Source organism: Vicugna pacos, chromosome 10, assembly GCF_048564905.1.
Source record: "Vicugna pacos chromosome 10, VicPac4, whole genome shotgun sequence".
Taxonomy (NCBI): domain Eukaryota; kingdom Metazoa; phylum Chordata; class Mammalia; order Artiodactyla; family Camelidae; genus Vicugna; species Vicugna pacos.
This window is the reverse complement of record NC_132996.1, coordinates 53,759,397-53,781,388: the sequence shown is the minus strand read 5'-3', so window position 1 is coordinate 53,781,388 and position 21,992 is coordinate 53,759,397. Positions and strand designations below refer to the sequence as shown.

Genomic DNA, 21,992 nt, shown 5'->3' with positions numbered 1-21,992 from the left:
ACCAGCGATTTCCAGGTCTTTCCTGGCCACTGTAATTTATTTAACCATAAGAATGAATAATGAAGTCACTAGGCTGGAATGTACTCAGTGCCATTCCCTAGAAAGAGATTAGCACAGCAACTGTATCTAGAGACACAAACTCTGTAACCAGACTCTGTATTTAAGTCCCAGCTCTGCTGCACATAAACTGTGTGACTCGGGATAAGTTAACAACTGACATCTCAGTTTCCTTACCTTCGTAACAGTGATAACAGTGCAACCAACCGTTTATACGCGTTATAAAGGTTAGAGGCATTATTATTTGAACAACCCTTAGGATAGTGCCTGACATTTGGGAAACATAACAAATGTTTGGTAAATAAATGTAAGCAACTGTAGTATTTTGTGGGTCTTTTCCTATATTAAATATTTTTATGTCTAGGTTTCAAATATATTCAATACAAATATATTATATGTGCATGGAGGGAGGGTATAGCTCAGTGGTAGAGTGCATGCCTCACGTGCATGAGGTCCTGGGTTCAACCCCCAGTACCTCCACTAAAAATAAGTAATTAAATCTAATTATCCCCCACCCCAAACAAAACAAAATAAATCTATTACAAGTACATGAATCAGACTAGAAATTCAACGTGTAGCCAGCCTGAATCATACCCTTTGGGGCACCCAAGGAGAGATCTGAAGCTCCAGTGCAGAAAGACTAGGACTGACCCAATTCTATAGATGGCTTCGTTTGACACTGACTCTGTGATGCCTTAGGACCATATTCATCATGATGAACTACCCTACTATGCTTCTCTGGCTCAAAGAGTATCACTGTTTATTTAAACAATAAATGAAAGAAGTTAAAGAGAGAAAGCTCGTATTCTTTCTTTCAATACACCCTCAACAAAAAGCCAACTAAATCAGCCTCTACATAGTTATCAAATGTACTCTGAGTATTATTCAGACCTGTAAGTGAGGACTACATCTTCAGAACACCCTCTCCTGTAATGGGAGAATTTGCTTCAGGGTACTGGGTCTCTGCTACTGACAGATCTCCCTGCGTCTGTTTTGTAGTTTATAATTAGATCTTAGATCTTACATAGCAACTGTTTTGTCTGTAGGTGATGTAACTTCAGGCCCTGTATCGTTCATGTTCACTAAATTCCTCTCCAAATCACATAAAACATTACCATTTAAAAATACATTGATAAAATGCTAGGGAAGGAAAAGATATAGGTTTCAAAATTTTTGAAAAACTCATCACTATTTCCATGTCTATGATAGTTTTCCAATAAATGGTCCTGATATAATCACGTAAGATGGATTAGCTAAGTTAAAGCCTTTCAGGAAAACGTGTGTGTGTGTGTGTGTGTGTGTGTGTTTCATGACACATGATTGTCTACCATATTTCAGTGCAAGAAATTAGTTTTCTAGGATCCTTCATATTTTATTTTCTCTTCTTCCAAAGCACTGGAGAATTCTTTAAGTCTCTGAAGATGTTGAGGGATCATTACTTTTATGAAAGATAAATTGCTGATTGAAGTTTAAGAGCTACTTTGGTCTAAAACAATACCTAAAGCGGTCAATGCCTGTCATTACCCTGATTAAAGAAACTCATGAACTGGCCACTACAGAGGTTTCTTTCTTGTCCATACACTTGTTCATAATATTTTTAAATGGAAAAATTGATAAAACTACTCTTGGGAACAGTTGATAGCCAGGCAAAATTACAATTTCTCAAGATAGTTGAACATTCTCAAAAGAGCCATCCAATAAAATTGGAAAGTTCAATCAAAGGTTGTTAACTCTATTTGCAACTGATAAAAAAAAACACTCTCATACACATATATAATTAGTAGTTATCACATAATCTACTGAATAATTTACTGTGAATATTTATTGAACACAAAATACATGACAAGTGTTGGAGTTTGAAAAAGAAATAGGGACCATCTCTTCTCAAGAAATTGAGTTGGATGTTAATTCCTGACACTGAGTTTCTAATTACGTGGGGAAAAAAGTTACTTCAAATTTTAACCAAGTACTTGAAAGTTGAAGAACTTTTCACATCATGTCCTTGGCTATGACCCCTGCGCACTTAAAAGGGGTTGAACCGTTCATATAACAGCACGTTCAGGGCTTCACAAAATGTCCTGTTAACATAGGATGTATTTGCCAGCTTTGCACCTATCTGGATTTTCTGTTCCCTTCTACTCTAAGCTCCATGGAGTCAGGGATGTTTGCTGTATGTCAGTATACTCTAATGCTTGAAGACTGCGTGGTACGTGCAGGCACTCAGAGAAACGTGAGTGATAAAATGAAACCCTCTCTCTTTTTTCAGTATCTGTGCAGCTTCACCGCTTTCCAGACTTGCCTTTAATTCTTTAGTGGCGATAGAGCACAGTGACTGGGAGTGCCTATCTGGAGTCAGCCTACTGAGCTGCAATCCCAGATCTGCCAGCCACTGACTGACTGTGATATTGTGTTCAGTTTCCCTATCGATAAAAGGCAGATAATATTACCTCTTCCCAGGGCTCCTTGTGAGGATTAAATAGACAGTGCATATAATTTTTTTTTATATAGAAACTGGCACATTGTAAGTTCCCAATAAATGTAACCTGTTGTTTTTATTACTTTTCCAGTCTAATATTTGATCTGTAACATTATACTACAAGATACAACTTATACTCACAGTCTGGCTTTTCCTGTAACTTGATCACCCTCTGTCCCTGGAACACCACTAGAAACAGGGTAGACAAGCCTATTTCGATGCCTTCAAATGAAGACAGAATTAGATATTTTAAGGTTGTGAATCGAAGCATGTAAAAAGCTGCTCAACTGATCTGATTTAAGTGGAGGGGCTATGCTGAGGCAGAAGCAGATACATATCTGCAGAAGTTCAACAGAACTGGATTATAAAATGTACATGATACTAGTATATCATGACTCACGGAAAGGTACAGAAAAGGGATGACATATGAGTGCAGATATGTAAGGAAGCTTACTGTAGCTTCTTCTCCAGGGTGCATTAGTATGAAATGTCTGCGGCTAAGAGTGCAGAGGAGTGAGTCTGTGAAACAAGATATTTTGGGAAGGTAGCTTTCACAAGTTTAAGATGATTTAGCCAGTAAGGCTTCACAAATTCAACTGCCTCAACAGGTCTCACTTATACACAACCACACAGGGATAACAAAGAACTTAATGAGGGAGCTAACTCTCCTACTTAAAAACATTTACATTCAATTAAAGGCACAGTTTCGGTCTCAGAAAATCAACATTCATATAGTCTAAGACAGGAAGATGGTGACTGTAAAATGAAGAGGAAGAAATAGATACAAAGGATATTTATAGAGGATAAATAAATGTGAACTGATGTCTGGCCATATAAGGAGGAATGAGGATGAGGTAACTGTCAATGATAATAGCAACATTCCAAACATGGATTGCAGGAAAATGATGGATTTGGAGGATGAAGCCTTAAAAGGAAGTCTACTTTAAGAGTTTTTGTTTGGTTTCTTGTTTCCTTCCAGTTCACCAGTTCACCACCAGGACATACACTCCAGCCAAGGTTTCTAATTGAGATGGTGCTTCATTATTCAGCCAAGGTTTTTAATTGAGATGGTGCTTCATTATTATAGTTAACATCCCAAATAGGAACTATTTTTTACTAAATAGAAGCTTCTCTAAACGAGACATATTGCCAGCATATATACATATTTTTTTAAAATTTTTAAAATCTATGCAACTCATTCCAGTGTTAGCACCCTCTTTCATCCGGGAGTTATCACTGAGTCAACATCATATTTTTCCTTTTCTAAGGCAGTTTTACTGAGGCTTCACATTTGATGTCACTAAATGAAAATGATACACGACTCATACCAAAATGGAAAAAAAAAAAATCTCCAAACTCCATTTTAAATAAATAGAACTTACAAACCCCTGGCGAGATGAATAAGCCTTTTCACTTTGTTGGCTTCTGACAAAGTTGTAGATACAAACGAGGATTGGCTGATGCAGCAGAAATTCTGCAGTTTAGAACTTCTAAGATTATTATATGGCACTTGCTAAAATACACACACAACATCTAACATTCTTTGATGAAATTAAATGCGCCCTGTAATTTTCAATGAAATGCTAAAAGATGCATTTCTCTATGCAGATTCTCTTTCAGAGAAATTTTACCTGGCTAAACATCCATGAAGAAGTTTTATTCTCTCATGATTCCTCATTATGAAGACATTTCTTGTATAAATAGATACTACCTTTTCCCAACCTAAATCATCCAATAAAATGTAACTTGATATTTGCATCTACAGTGAAAAATTCGGCTAGGAGAGCTAGATCATCCCAAATAGGTGTTTAAATGATTTTTATAAGAGAGGCATTTTATGTCTAGAGTATAATGGTAAATGGAAAAGCAGAACACAAAATAGTATACACAGGGTATGATTTTAGAACACAGCTTCAAATTCTTTAATATTTTTGCCACCAGGAGGGAAGGTCTAAGTACCCATCCTCTTAAGTCTGGATAAGCTTGTAAGTGCTTCAACCAATAGAATGTGGAGGAAGTAATGCCATCTGAGTTCCGAAAAGCCACGCTCCTGAGCCGCCAGCTCAGAAGTCAGATTAACCTGTGTCAGGATGGAGACGCCACAGGAAGGCACTCTGACTGACAGCCCCAGCTGGGTCCAGCCCCCCTGACAGACAGGAGAGGGAAGAAGCCATCTTAGAATTGGACCCTTCACCCAAGCTGTTCTGGTTTTCTGCTGTTTGAGGTCCCTCACTGAGGACCTAGAAAAAGTCCAACACAGAAAAGCTGACCCACCCCTGTCCTTCTGAATTTCTGAACAAGATGCTTTTGCACAATAAAATGGCTGTTGTACATGTTGCTGGTGTGCTGAAAACTGACCACGTCAGCTTTGGAGAAATGACTGTTACATTTTCAGGAACTGTGCAAGCAAACTGTGGGACAGCCATTTAAAAACATAACAGTTTAACAAATTATATTTTTAAAGAGTTAATGCTCAAAACTCACTACATCTTATTTATTTTACTACTTCAAAGTAGAGATTATGTCTTGAACTTTCTGTTTTTGGTAATCCCTACCAAATGTATCATATTTCCATATAACTTACTCTGTTTTTATGGTTATAATCTATTAGAAAAGAACTCCTGATTATTACTCAATCATAATGAGACATAATAATTTGCCAATCTATTATCAAAAGATGAAATACTTTTAGGTATATGTGCAGTGTTAGAATATGGAAGGAGGAATAAAGTGGTAGTGGTAGAGAAAAATACAATTTTTTTCTACTTCATAAGACTTTAGACCAGCTGGTACTCATTTAAATCAGTAATGTCTGTCAGATGGAATACTATTTGGCCATAAAAAAGAACAAATTAATGCCATCTGCAGCAACATAGATGCACCTGGAGATTGTCAAACTAAGCCAGAATACCATTTCACTTTTATGAGGAATCTAAATAAAGGCCACAAATGAACTTATTTACAAAACAAAAACAGACTTATAGACATGTAAAAAAAACTTATGGTTACCAAGGGGAAAAGAGGGTGGAGAAGGTTAAATTGGGAGTTCAGGATTTGCAGATACTAACTACTATGTATAAAATAAACAACAAGGTCCTACTATATAGCACAGAGAACTATATTAAATATCTTATAATAGCCTATAATAAATATCTCATAATGAAAAAGAATATGAAGATATATGTATAAATATATATATATAAATAACTGAATCACTATGCTGTACACCACAAATTAACACAATATTGCAACTCAACTATACATCAATAAAAATTAGTAATATCTGTTAATATCTAGTGAGTGTTTTCATGAACACATGCAAATAAATTTTTATTTAAAATTCTTCATACTATACATTAGTTACATTCATTTAAAAATCCATACATTTCTTGTAAATGACCTGATAGCCCTGATGAAAAAGACTTTGCTAAACTAGACCCATGTGAAATTTAATTTCATTTGAGCTTCTTATGAAATTAATTTTAATGCCTAATCATACAGCCTTCATACTGACAAAATCCATACTGAAGTTAATGAGACAGGTGTCTCCAAGGAATATCTGAAATTTTTATTCTATTCAAACAGCAGAAGTTCAAAGATCTTGATGTTAATACTTTCTCCTCCAACAACCTTCATAAAAAAATTTTAAAACCCTCAAATATGTTAAAACTAAATCTATATTAAAGATTAGGTGAAGAGTTACGGTTAGATTTCCAAATATTAAAAAGAATTCCCTAACAAAATGCACATATTTCATTTTTTTATAAATAATTATCATTAATTCAAATATTTCTAAAAACATATTTTATCTGTTTTCTCATCTCAAAAATGTTGGAGTCCCTCATCCTAATGTAGGACAAACTCTGTTTACTAACAGTGGATTTAAGATATTTACTATAATTTTCTGGCCAGTCATCTCATAGTTGATTTTAAATACCAAGGTCAGTGATTTTATTATCTATTGTCTGTGGAATCATAGGATCTCACCAAGATAGTTCAAAGAGTACTCAAAACTTATCATTCAAATTTTATTTTTAAGTGCATAAAAATAAACTTTTAATTGCTTAATTGATGAAAAGTTTGTGTCTTTACTTCTGGACTCTCTATTCTGTTCCATTGATCCATGTCTATTTTTGTACCAATACCACACTGTTTTGATTACTGTAGCTCGGTAGTATTGTCAGAAGTCTGGGAGGGTTATTCCTCCAGCTTTGTTCTTTATCTTCCATATTGCTTTGGCAGTTCTGGGTCCTTTGGTAATTCCATATAAATTTTAGGATTATTTATTCTAGTTCTGTGAAAAATGTCCTGGGTGGAGGAAAGAACACACAATGGAGTAGACAGTCTCTTCAGGAAATGATGTTGGGAAAATTGGTCAGCTGCATATAAATCAATGAAGTTAGAATATTCCCTCACACCATGCATAAAAATAAACTCAAAATGGCTGAAAGACTTAAACATAAGACAAGACACTATAAACCTCTTAGAAAAAAAACACAGGCAAAACATTATCCGACATAAATCTCAGCAATGTTCTCCTCTGGCAGTCTACCCAGGCAATAGAAATAAAAGCAAAAATAAACAAATGGGACCTAATTAAACTTATAAGCTTTTGCACAACAAATGAAACCATAAGCAAAACAAAGACAACCTACAGAATGGGAGAAAATATTTGCAAAAGATGAGACTGACAAGGGCTTAATTTCCAGAATATATAAACAGCTCATACAACTTAAGAACAACAACAACAAAACCCAATCCAAAAATGGGCAGAAGACCTAAACAAGCAGTTCTCCAATGAAGACACAGAAATGGCCAACAGGCACATGAGAAAATGCTCAATATTGCTAATTATCAGAGAAATACAAATCAAAACTACAATGAGATATCACCTCACACGTGTCAGAATGGCCATCATTCAAAAGTCCACAGGCAATAAGTGCTGGAGAGGATGTGGAGAAAAGGGAACCCTCCTACACTGCTGGGAATGTAGTTTGGTGCAGCCATTATGGAAAACAGTTTGGAGATTCCTCAAAAGACTGAAAATAGACTTACCATGTGATCCAGCAATCCCACTCCTGCACATATATCCAGTGGCAATCTTAATTCAAAAAGATACATGCCCCTCAACATTCATAGCTACACTATCCACAATAGCCAAGACATGGAAACAACCTGGATGTCCATCAACAGATGACTGGATAAAGAAGTTGTGGTATATTTTTATAATGGAATACACTACTCAGCCATAAAAAATAATAAAATCATGCCAGAAAGAGAAAGAAAAATACCATATCATATCACTTATATGTGGAATATAAAAAAAAAGACAAATGAACTTATTTACAAAACAGAAACAGACTCACAGACATAGAAAACAAACTTATGGTTACTAGCGGGGAAGGGAGTGGGAAGGGATAAATTGGGAATTTGAGATTTGCAGAAACCAACTAATATATATAAAATAGATAAGCAACAAGTCCATACTGTATAGCACAGGTGACTATAATCAATATGTTATAGTGATTTACGGTGAAAAAGAATATGAAAGCAAATATATGTACGTTCATGTATGATTGAAAATTATGCTGTACACCAGAAATTGACATAACATTGTAAACTGACTAGACTTCTATCTATACACACACACACAAAATAAAATTAATTGAAAAAATGCACACATGTCTCTGCAAACACTGGATGAAATATTTCATTTCATTTAATAATCAAGCTTAAGAATTAACCTTCTCATGCTATGTCTGTGTTTACATTTAAACTTGGTATAAATATCTGTTAGTCTAAGATGTCCTTTTAAAATGAATGATCGTATGTAACAATTATGGTAAAAAATGTTTAGGAGATGCTATATTATTGCAGGATTCAGATATATCTTTTCAGTGCTTGTGAAGCCTTAGTAGTTGTGCTGCTATCACACAAGGGATACTGAGGACTTTTTTAAATAATCTGAGGGTGCAAAGAGTATTAGAGTTTGAATTTACATTTATGAAAAAGTTATAAATGTGTGGCCTTTAATTATTTTAATATTTTACTTGTAAAATCATACTACAGAAGAAATGACTAATCAGAAAATACCATCTGCAATCACCATCTGAACTCATCTTTAAATCAGAAACAGTATTGAAATATTAAGTCAAAAATGCTCACAAAATGTCCAAAAGATGGTGCTAGGACTTAACATGGTTTTGTACATAGTTCTGCAAAAACAGTTCTATATTTCCTACAAATCAAGGAATCATCTTGAAATAAAACACAGTTAACTAAAAGATAAGACTTTTTATATCTTCAGCAAAAAGTTATACCTGAATGTGTAGTTGAAATTCTTCTCATAAAGAGAACTCTAGACTCAAATGGCTTTCCTGATCAACCCTAACCATCATTAGGTAAGAAATAACATTAACTCTATTCAAACTCTTCCAGAAAATTCAAAGGGAGAGAATATTTCCCCCCTTGTTTTATCAGTCCTACATTGTCCTAAAACAAAAGACAGAGACTGGAAAACTACATTTCTTTTTTTAATTTTTAAAATCTTTTAAAAAAAAATTGAAGTGTAGTTGACTTACAATATTAGTTTCAGGTGTACGACACAGTAATTTGATATTTTTACTGAATATATTCCATATACAGTTATTATAAAATATTGGCTAAATACCATGTATTGTAGGCAAATATCTCTTATGAATATAGATGCAAAAATCCTCAACAAAATATTAGTAAACTGAATTCATTAATACATTAAAAGGATCATACATCATAATCAAGTGAGATTTATTCCATGGATGCAAAGATGCTTCAATATCTGCAAATCAATCATCCTGATACACCATACTAACAAAAGGAAGAATAAAAATCAAATGCTCATCTCAATATATGCAGAAAAAGTATCTGACAAAATTCAACATCCATTTATGATAAAAACTCTCAACAAAGTTGGTATAGAGGGACCATACCTCAACCTAATAAAGGCCTTTTACGAGAAACCCATAGTTAATATCATACTCAATGGTGAAAAGCTGAAAAATCACACCTGGGTAGAGTTATAGTTCTACACAGACCAAGTGGAAATTAACATTTTTCAAGTCACTGAATTCATCCTTCGTAAGTCTATATTAAGGTGGGTACACGTGTAGTCATAACAAATCACTGCAAATTTAGTGACTTACAGCAATTCGAATTTCTTCTTTTATAGTTCTGAAGGCCAAAAGCCAATTCAAGGTGTCACCAGAATGGCATTCCCTCCAGGAGATTCAGGGGAGAACACATTTGCTTGCCTTTTCCAGCATATAGAAATGACCTGAATCCCTTGGCTTTGGCCACTTCCTCTGTCCTCAAAGCCAGCAGCATAGCATTTTCCAAACTCTCTCTCTTCCTGCTTCCATCATCACTTTGCCTTTTCTCTGTTTCTGACCCTCCTGCCTCCCTCTTACAAAGAGCCTTATGATTACCCTGGGCCCACCTGGATAATCCAGGCTCCTCTCCTTTGTCTGGAGCCAAAATTTAATTACATCTGCAGAATCCCTGTTACCTTTTAAGGGAACATTCACAGGTTCCAAGGATTAGAAGGTGGGTATCTTTTGGGGGTTAGGCATTACTTAGCAGGTAAGGAAAAATAAGTTCCTTGCTAGGTATCTTTGTAAGGAAACCTGGAAAATTTTTAGTTGTTGACTTTTCTGGACAGATACTTCTAATTATGTTTTAGATCACAGCATCTTCAGCACTGAAAGGGCACTAGAGCTGAAGCATCCCATTTTAAAGACAAAAGACTGAAGCTTTTAGAAATTGCATCCTTTCAAATACTGCACTGCTATCTTGCATCATAGATCCGATTTTTGGTCTCCTTACTCTCAGCTGTTCCCCTGGTCGTGCTTATAACTCTAAAGGAAAATGGTATTTTGACCAATATATTTTCCCTTTCTTCTTCTTCTTCTTCATCATCATCATCATCATCATCATTTACTCACAAATGGACAATAGGCATACTTTGGAGAAATTTAGAAATATTGTTAGAATGAAACATCTGCAGGCATCTGGATAAGAAGCTGATCATGTCTGATTTTTGGCAAAGTAACTCGTGCACAGGTCGCCTTGAAATGGAAAATAGTAAGATCAACCTGGTCACTTTCATCTTTCTATCATTCTGGCTCTATCGGCTCCTGGGAAATGTTCAGTCCTTCCCTAGGTCTTTGAAGTTTCTAATTGCTATGGAAACTGCAAAGGTTTTTCTTATCATTGAAAACAAAAACTACAATGTGTGATTCATAAATAAGAATTTTAAAATGACTGTAATGATTAAATATGCTTTGCAGAAATTCCTAAAGAACTTCTAGAGAAATACCTAAATTATTATGCAGGAAGAGTCAAGGATTTTACAAATAATTAGCATAAAATTTTAATAAGCAATCATAGCATAACATAAGTGATACACTTTGAACCTTAGGTTCTTTACTGAAAGATGTGAAATCAATTAATATTCTTTTATTGAAAGCAGGAAGAGCTTTTGATTCTTCCACATTCATATTATTATTCATACTCATGATTTATGTGTATCGTATAATTTTACTTTCAAGATAACATATTTACTGTAGAAAATGTAATTAGACAACATCATTAGAACAAAAGTATTTTTAATTCTAATTATGTGCATCTTTTCTTGGAACCAGAAGTTTTGAAATCAGACATGGATTATGAGTAAGACTGACCTAAAAATCAGTAACTTACATATCTCTTAAGACACTAGTTTTGGTGGAATTTTTATAAATTACAGTATGAAATAGTAATTTTCCTTGCAATACCATCAGTTGGATAACGAGTATTGTCCTTTTCAACCTATGGACACAGAAACTGAGGTTCAACAAAAAGAATTTTTTCTGAGCTCAAGTCACAGGTTTTCAAGACGTATGAGGCAATCTAAAACAGTAGTTGAAAAAAACAGCATTGTTAGCAATCAAAGATGAAATTCAGAGTCCTTTTCAATCTTAGGTGACTCTCTTGGTCTCAGTTTTCTCATCCATAAACTAGGATTAAAATATTTCCTATCTCACCTGCCAATCTTTAATAGGTGAGAGAAAGATTAGAAATAAAGGATCACTTTAAAATGTCCATGAAACTGTTACTTTCTCCTGAGATGGATGCATGCACAGTTTTATAATATTTGAGAATGTGTATTTTGGCTTATAACATATATATTAATTATGTACATTGTACTTTTTAATTTATTGAATTGTTCAATTAATAAATCATGACTGAGGTAATTACCACATATTGCAACTATATGAGATTCCAGCTCTTTCTACAGGCACCTGTTTTTTTCTTTACGTGCTGATCAACAAGACGTTTTAAAACATAGATTCCTGATTAATGATCTTGTTAACAAACTCATCTAAATGCACGCTTCTGGGCATCTCATAAGGAAAAGAAGGTTTTGAGAAAGCCAGCAGAAGAGAAAAACAGTTTATGAATAATTCATGTATTTGTTCACTTCTATCTCCCTGCCTTTTGCTTGTAATGATATGTTTTGATAGCTGTAAATAGCAGGGATTTGTGGATGAAAGATACTGCCTACATGCAGGTATTTTACCATTCCAGAGATTTGACAAACCATTAAATCACCCCAATAGCAAAATCAGTAAATGCTGCTTAACCTTAAGCTGTGAAATGGTAATAATTATACAGTAGTTTTATTAGCAATGATAAACATTTTGCAAAATTATGATTGTATTAATAATTTTCAGTGGTAATATGTTCCAATGAGATACATGGAATTTGTGGAAAGTAGATGTTAGAAAAGCATTACTTCTTTATGAGGGACGGAGCATTGGTCAAAATATATATGCTTGATGTTGTGAGCCTTACAAGGATTCAGACAAAATTTTCATGTTGGAGCCTGCTCAACAGTCTTCAGAGTCTGATTGACTCTTTCCCCTTGGAACTAATATTGATAGCTATCATCACAGGAGACCCAGGCAATGGGCTAGGCATTTTGTAAGTATTAGGTCTGTGACTACACAAAAACCATGCTGTTTCCAGAAATATACTACAGGATCATGGTGATGATAGTGACCAATAGTACACTTAATATTGTACATTAATTTAGATTTCTTAAAGCTGTTCAGAAGCCAGTCCAAATCGTGAAATCATTTTTACCTAAAAACAATATTTTTAATGCCATGAATTCACAATTGTGTTTAACAGAGTGGTGAGGAACCAAAGTCTAAAGAAGTTAAGTCATTTTTTCCAAGGTCAAAAAACATGTTAGTGCCATGGCTATGACTACACTTACCCTTCTTGGATTTATCATCCCCTTCTTACCCTCTACGTTGTCTATGCTGTATAATAAATTATCATACAATCAGCAGCTTAAGACAACACATAGTTTTGTTTCACTGTTTCTCTGGGTCACAATTCCAGGCACAGCTGAGCTGGGTCTTCAGGATTTTGCACATGCCTACAATCAAGATGTCAGCTGCCTCATCTCAAGTCATGACGGGGAAGAGTTGACTTCCAAGATTACGTGGTTGTTGGCAAAATTCAGTTCCTTACTGACCACAGACCAAAGGTCTTAGTTTCTTGCTGGTTGCTGGCCAGAGACCACTCTCACTTCCTTGCCACATGAACCTCTCTATACAGCAGCTCAAAGGGAGGCAGTTTGCATCAACAAAGCCAGCCCATGAGATGCTAGCAAAAGCATGTGATAAGCTTGTGTCACTTAATCATGGAAGAGACATCCCATCACCTTTGTTGTATTCTCTTGGTTAGAAACAAGTCACAGGTTGTACCAACACTCAAGGTAAAGGGAATGCACAAGGGTGTGAGTGAGGTGGAGATAACTGGGGGTCACCTTTAGAGTTTATGTACCACATCTTCCTTACTGAAGTCTTTGGAAAAAGGTACATCTTCACCCTAGTTACTGCCATTATCCTGGGTTTTCATGGCCCCCATGAATCAACCATCCAAAGACCTGCCCTTCCGCTCATTTCATCCACTTCTCAGATCATAGCCTAGATTGTGCCATTGCTTATAATTGAAATACCTTCCAGTCCCCCTTCGACTTAGGGACTCCATTCTCATCAATCAAATTTCAGCTCTTAGGTGATATTTTCACAGATTTATATGCCCATCTCACAGGAGTATAGGACCTATGTCAAATCCTTTCACACAAAGATTGTGAACCTGGTCCACAACCTTTTTTGTCATTTTTGTCATTTTTTTGGTCATTTTGTCATTTTTTTTGTCATTTGTCATACTTGAAATCCTTATTTGAATTAAAAAAATAATAATATCTACTATTTTTAGGTTCTAACGTCCATGATACAGTTTCCCCCACTGTTAGCCTAAGACTTGCCAGGCACTGAGATGCAGTTGATATTGGTGGCTAAATGGTTGAGAGATTTATGGTTAGAACTAAAATTCACCATTGATCTTCCACTTCATCTCCTTCATTTGTATTCACCTCTGAGCTCTTGAAATAAATCTTACAAACTCAATATGTGAAATTCCTTATGATCACCAATTCTGCCTTCTGTTTGTTTCCATATACCTGTTTTTCACTAGCTAACATTATTTTCCAAAGCCTAAATGAAAAAAGATGCTCCTTAAAAGAAATACTCTAAACTTTATGAAAAATTTTTTGTTATTAAGGAAACCATTTTCTGTATTTTAAAGATACCATGTTTCTTATGATAATTTATACTTAAATGATTTTATAAGAAAAAATAGAAGTTTTTTCTTAAAATAAGCAGTACAGAAAAAAATAAAACAATGTTCAATGTTATTCCAATGATATTTAGTAAAAATCAGAGTTTATTATGTGCTAATTTACATCTATTAGAGATAGGAGATTTAGGCAAAATCATTGACATAGAAACAAGAAAAAAACAGAGGAATCCTAACTTAAAGCTATGCTAGTTACCTGGTAACCACATGTTGACTAGAATTCAAAGGCCATAGGGCTGATAGGGGAAGAAAGCAGAATTTATCAGATACTAACACTTTCTCTCAATTATGTTAAATGGAAAGCAACTTCATATTAAACCACTCTGCTGAACCCACCCTTTCTAAGCATAGTCAAAGACAATAGATTAGAAAATAATGAAATGAAGAAAAGTTAAGTCAGTGAGGGACAAAGAATTTAAGCTTCTCACTGACAAGTAATGGTTGGCAAATACTGTAAAGGAGCTCAGACTTCTTGTAAATGTTGAGATTCTTAAGGTAAAGTTTAGGGTCCAAAGAGACTTTAAAAGTTCAACCCCCTTCCGAAATTTTATGCCAGGAGATGCTTATTATTATTATTTTGTTGTTGTTACTCATGCAGTGTTTCAGACTCAGGTGCTGGAGTCAGTAGGATTTAAATCCATACTATAACACTTAGACACTGATCCTGATATGTTATTAAACTCTCTGTAGCTCTTTTTTATTTTTTAACTTTTTTTATGGAGTTATAGTCATTTTACAATGTTGTGTCGAATTCCAGTGTACAGCACAACTTTTCAGTTATACATGAACAAACATATATTCATTGTCACATTTTTTTTTTTGCTGTGAGCTACCACAAGATCTTGTATATGTTTCCCTGTGCTCTACAGTATAATCTTGGAGACGCTTATTTATTTCAGGACAGGACCTACTTTTAAAAAAAAAATTTATCAGATCCATAAATGAATCCTTGACCAAAGTAACCCACGACTGAAAAACGTTAAGAACTCTGTATTAAATGCTGAAATCACACCACCCGACTCTACCTATTCAGCAGGACTACAGTGCAGTCAGACCTAGCCACACATCTAAGAGGGACGCATTGCAATCTGAATCACAGATGCCACTGACCTGCCCTCAGTCCTGGTTACACTTGCCTCATGCTCTAAGCAGGAGAAGGGGGGAATAGCCATATTAGAAATTCATCAGGAATAGTTATACTTCAGAAAAAATTTCCTGGAGACCTCAACCAGAACCCTGCCCTAGGCCCTTCACCTCAGTAACCCCACACTTTGGACAGCCTTGCTCAAAATTTTCTGCCTCCTTTCAGCGCCTGATTTGAGTTGAGGCTGGGCCTGCCATTTAAACTGGATGATCCAAACACAGACCAGCACCACATGGACCCTAGTCACCATTTCAGTCCTTGAGAACTCTCTCCAAGCCTCTTCATCCCCCAATGCCACATGTGAAGTTGACCAGATGCTCTAACAAGCTCTGGGACTCATGCCTACGAGGTCATCCTGGGACCCCAGGCCATGCTCTGTTCTAAGAGGGCAGCCTGGCAAGTGAATAATTTCCACTGGCTTATCGAGCACTTCTTTTATACGGCTGCACAGAACTGGCCTGCCAGAATGGTGCGTCATGCTGGTTTTGGTTGACTCTCACTGATACTGGACACCAGCTGAGTTTCAGGCTCTGGGCTACCAACTGTCCACTGTATCTCGGGCTTGAGCTGGAGTATGAGCCCGTGCATTAAGTTCTGAGTTCTGCTGGTCTGTCGATGCTCAGCTGTCAGTCACCACTGCAGTACCCACTTTGAACGACAGCACTCAAGGGCTGCAGAATTGGTGGTAAGAGGCCTCTAGCTTCCGTGTCCTCTGGCTCCGGACAGAGGCCTGTCACCACATCCCGAAAGGCTCTAGAGCACGTGGTAGGCAGCCCTCCGGGGTGGCTGTGCCCACCTCTTTGGAGGGTGTAGAGGGTTCCAAGTGACGGCGACTCTCATCCCCAGCGGATACGGAGGCATCACACCCTGCCGGGTCAAATACAGGTCCGGCCAGATGAGAGAGGGATGTCCTCTGTCTAAATGTAACTATTCTTCTCAGTTGGCCAACAGTCCCTCCTTGGCCTTCTATCAGATGATAGTGTTTGGAAGACTAGAGAATGGTTAATATTGGGAAACGTTCACATTCTCTGATGCAGAGCTTAGGGTCTAAAGTGTTCTGTACAAGACACAGGCGGAACACGTGTTGTTTTGTATTTATGGTGTGAAATTCCAAATGGTAAATATAATGTGACCAGAAAACAAATCACTGCTTACATGTTCCTGCATGCTTTGAGTGAGATGTATACTTTTGGTCATCACCAGAAGAGCCAAGTCACAACCTCAAACAGAATGACTTGAAGTCCATACCTGCAGGTGGCAGCAGGGATGATTCAGCACCACAAATAATGATGTGAAGGGCGTGAAATAAATGGTATTAAGGAACAGCAGAGAGAGAAAATCAGAATTGCTGCAATAAAAACAGGTTCCTAAGAGACATGACCTTGCGAGAAATAAGAGAATTGCTACCTTTTTTCTCATCTCCTGAGAGATATGAAATAAGCCAGGAATAGTACATTTGACAATAAAGAACTTAAAGAGATGAATACTAGACCCAAGAGGGAAAGATATGACCTAATACTATAAAAAATCTTCATGTACACTGATTAAATAACACATAAATAGGTAACACTTATCTACCAATTATGCTAAATTTTCGTTAATTAATCACTACACCTCATATGGGGCCATGGATCCTAGATTTAAAAAAAAAACAGCTTTCATTCAATAAATAATTGAATAAATAATTCTTCAGGCTCATGTATTTTTTCAATATTAAATATAATGTGTACCTTATAAAAATAATAATTGCATTCATTTATTTTAACTAGCATACTTAGAATATCTAAGTTAGAGCATACTATCCCAACTTAGAACTAACAACAACCTTCTTGTGCATCAAGGTTGATAATGCATTTCCTAATCAGTCACCTTTATTTAATTGTGCACTCTTATCTTTTAAGCAACTGTACGTAATTCAGTTCCTACTTAATCAATGTGAAATGGACCATTGAGCTGTCTCATTTCTCTTGATAAATGTTGCTCTATTTTATTTTCCTTCTAAATAAACAACTATTGAGCTGGTCTGAAAACCCTTCTCTTCTTCTAGGATCTAATGTGTAAGACCTGACACTTACATTCTGTTCTGTGTAAATTCAAAGTAAAAGCATCTTTCTTACAAGAGAATGAATACTTAATTTTCTTATATTCTTAAATTATCAATAAACACTTTTTAAACATTCTATATGCTTTTTAAAAGTTGTTTGTTTCATGAAAAATTATTACCAAACGTGCACAATTCAGTTATTTTCATAAACAAAACAAATTCATGTAACCAGCACCAATACTGAGAATAGTTAACACTAGCACAGAGCACCCCTTTCTGTACTATCTTCCACTGATACTACTCCAACCAAGGGAAGCCACATTTCTGGCTTCCAAATTCATCAACAGGTTACTCCTGGTTCTGTAATTTATTTGGATGAATTATATTATATGTACATGTTTGAGTCTGGTTTCTTTCACTCAACATATTAGTGAGAATCATCCATGTAGTATATTTATCCTTATCGCTGTATAGAATTCCACTTGTGAACATGCTACAGTCTATCCATTCTACTGCTGATGGGCACATGGTTATTGTATTTTGTTAACAGTTGAGCTTAAGAATATCCTAGAGTATAGCTTTTGGTTAACATAGGTATGCAGTTATTTTTTAATGTACAAAACAAGGATTTTAAAGAATATTATATGTCATTTCAAGAAGTATAAGTGCCATTAATAGTTAAAAGGATTTAACAGCCAGTGATGCTGAATTAGTTATCCATTTGACTAAACCCATTTGGCATTTCACTTTTATGGGTTTACATCATTCAGAACACATTCATATTCTCTTCTCACTAATGAAGAATTACATTGAAACAGATTTTACATCGTTTTCTGCAAGTTATTTTACCTTGTTTAATAGACAAGAGTTCACATGCATAGAGTAGAGATGACCAGACTAAGGAGAATTAAAGAACAAGGCAAAAGACCTGGTTATCTAAAGAGATGCTGGCCACTAGATGGATGGAAAATGTTACGCATCACAGAGAAGAAAGTTAAACTTATAACTAATAAGACCATTAAACATGCAAACTTAATATGTTATATTGTGAGAGTATTTCACTAGTATTGACCACCGGGCATACTCATACCCCAAATTCTTTATTTTTTAAAATGCTGATTTTGCCAACCTGAACTGCTGTCTTGCCATGTCTTATCACATTATCATCTACTATCGAGGGAGGGGCTAGGCTAGCTCACGATCTAGGTGTGACTACTCTTCTGTCCCTCTCTCCTTATTAACTGCCCCGCCAGCACCACACCTAAGTAAATTGGAGAATTATGCGTGAATTTGTTCATTTAAGTGATTTTACTTATGAGAAATCATACTTCCTAGTGATAACCATAATCATGTATTTTAAATAAGCAAATACTTAAGATTAAAAAAAGTTCAAATTCAGTTTAGAGTTATATTAGGCATATCCTTCCAAAATTTCACGGAAATCATCCTCTACCAGATGGCTGGGACCGGCGTCCTGAACAACCACACTCTGATGCTCTTTCACCAGACAATGGGCTTTCATTCTTCCATTCCTTATGAGCTACTCTTCTCTTCATCTAAAATAATTATGATTCTTTTCTTCAGTAAAGTTCTACCCATTCTCCAAGACCAAGGTCAAATGATCCCTTTTGGGTGAAGTACTTGCTCAGTTACTGTATTAATTAGGATAGGCTATGTTGCAGTAGCAGAGGAAATTCCCAAAATTACATTTTCAAGTTCAGTAGTTCCAATCTGACAGTGGAAGCCACCTTGTAACTACATTATCTGGAGCACACAGCCCCCAGGATCACCTTGACAAGGAAATACAGAGATACAGGAGATACGACAACACTTGGCCATCTCTGCCTGACGGTGACACTTGCCACTTCTACTAACAATCCTCTGGCAGAACTCATCAGATGCCCACAACCCGTCTGCAAGAGAGTGGAATACCAAAGCTAAAATTTAAGACTTCCCCTAACCCCATCAATTAATCAATCAATAAGAAAAGCCTTTGAGGGTAGTAGTCTTCGGTTCTGACTTGCCCCAAATAATACTTCTTGTTAGTGGATATCTTACATTAAATCTTTTGATTCATTATTTTATTTATTTAAATGTCTGACATGCCCTAGCTAATGGGGACATAACCTTAAAAGAAGATGCAGACTCGTCCTCCAAAGGTCTCAGAGCCAAGAAAAGGTGACATAAATATAACCGGCAATTTTAACTCAGTGTTTTAAGGACAAGCAACTTCAATCCAACTCCCTAGCTCCCAGAAATCTAAAACAATATATTTTTAAGAAAGCTGCATTCTATGCATCAATACAACACTTCCTAGAGAGAAAGAGAGCAGGAGGCACAAGGCGACAAAGGCCAGGCCAGGCCAGGACTCGGGCTGTCTGGGTCCCATTATAAGACTTGTTTACCTAGCACCTTCTCCATCAAAACACTTGTAGCACTTCTCTCCACCGGCAGCATTACAAACACTTTCCTATAATGAACATTTCCTTCCCATCTCACACTCTCTTTTCAGAGAATTTATTTCCGTGCCTTTACAAGAAAAAAATAAAATCCTGCTCTGTGCTCATTGGATTAAATGTGGAAATGATGAAGCCTTAGCCAATCAGACTTTCTCTTCTTTCATCCAGAAACCTGGATGTAGAATTAATCGATCTCCACCGGCCTCCTGAACAAAAGTATCAAGTAAGGCTGGAGGTAGGGCTCTTCTGGTTGGACTGTGGATGTGTGAAATCCACTCTATAAAGATAAGAGGAGTGTACAAAGAACAGAGCAGACTTACAGAGAAGAGCATGTGTCCTGGGGTGAAAACTATGAAAAAGATAACTACACTGGCTCCTCAACGGTTTCCAGAGCTTTCGTTCCAGCCTGTGTGAGCCCCAAATACACCCCTAGGCTGAAAGTTTTGTATCCTTTCTAACATTTCTCCTTTGACTACAGACTGATCAAAGCAATCTTTCTCTGGCAACCAAATACTCCCTGAGAATGTGTCCAATGGTAACACAAATTCGACTCCCTCGATCAGGGAGCCCCAAAAGCCTTTTGACTCAATCTGATAACATTTCACTCCATTCTGGTTCTTTGGAAGCCGTCAGCAGCCTGGGCCATCTCTTGCTCCTCCTTGACACAGTCATCAAGTGCTTTCACCTGGAAGTGTCCAGTCTCCATCAAGCGCCTACGGCCTTCAGCTGGGGAAACCACAGCTGTCTTTCCGCAGAAGGCAGAGTGTCTGCACACAGAAGCCTGAGAGCGAGGAAGCGCACCCACAGAGTGAGGGCTTCCTCTTACTCTGCATAGTCGTAGCCTAGTCTAGCTGGGCATTTCCAGCGGCCTCCACTGGCCATGCTGCCTAGGTCCCGAAGTCAGATCTCTTACTTCCCGAACACTTCTCTGAGCTCCCCCTGTGAAACGCACTGATAATAACAGAAAACAGAACAAGGACTGATGCAAATGTCTCTCATAGATTAACTCACCTCGTACTTATAAAATGCCTAAAAAACACAGAAATGTTAGTGATGTGCTTAGTCATACAGCTATCCGGGGTAGGATGCAAACCCCAAACTGTCCAGGGAGTTCCCTCAGCCACCCCATGTCAGTAACTGGGACCTGGGAAGCTCCTGTCGCTCTGACTTTGAACTACACTCTGCCAGGGCTCTGGCCGTAGCCCGGTGTTTGAAGCAATGCAGTTCTCCAGATCTTCCTGTCTGTGCTGAAACCACGCTCACCACCAGCTCCTGGGGAAATGAGTCCTGAAGGCCAGGGCCCCCACGGCGGAGGCCGCGAAGCTTCAGTTAGGCAGCTCTCCGTTTCTATCCCTTCGCTAACAAGCAGCAGGATGTGCACGTTCTGATTCTTGCACTTGCTACTGCTACGTCCTTACACAAGGTCCTTTGCCTCTCCACCACTCACAATTCATCAGAGAAAACCAACCAGCTAATCAGAGTTTCAGGACAAATTAAATGACATGGTGTAAATAAAACATGGCTCTCGAAAACCTGTCGGCTCTTTTTCCCACCCATGTCCTGCGCTCTTTACTAGGAAATATCAAACACTTGTTCCATGCTGCCTCTCATCCATGGTCTCCTGCTCAGTTTGGTTGGTCATTATTTGTTTCGATGTTTTCAAGAAACTTTGCCAATTAATTAGCAGACTGCTGCATTGGAAATTCCATTTTTCTTCTCATTTTTCTTCTGAATGTTTTTCTCTCCCACTTGAGAGTGAAACTAGATCATTAAATTCTATCACTGTCTGATTACTCCTCACCTTAGAAGCTGGCATCTGAGGTTTCTTCTGGAGACACGGATTCTGCAAAGGGCAGTTTTATTACTCGTCTTGGGTAAGCAAGGATTAGGGAGATAATCAAAGGTCACAGTGAAAGCTGTGCTGAATTACTTTACCGACTCCGAGAACACGAGCAAGCAAGTTCTTACCAACGTGCCTGTGGAATCAGACTTCCTGCGAAAGAAACTGCCTCGCCTGCTTTATGACTTTGTATCCCAGCCCCTTTCACAACTGACAGTCTGCTCCTGACAGAGTGAGAATTG

The 21,992-nt window shown here is 36.9% G+C and overlaps 1 non-coding gene across 1 annotated transcript; it reads left to right on the top strand.

The window, feature by feature from the left end:
• Window positions 1-464: 464 nt before the first annotated feature.
• On the top strand, window positions 465-537 carry TRNAV-CAC (transfer RNA valine (anticodon CAC)). The gene has a single exon. It is a non-coding gene; the product is annotated as a tRNA-Val (tRNA).
• The last annotated feature ends 21,455 nt before the right edge of the window (window positions 538-21,992 follow it).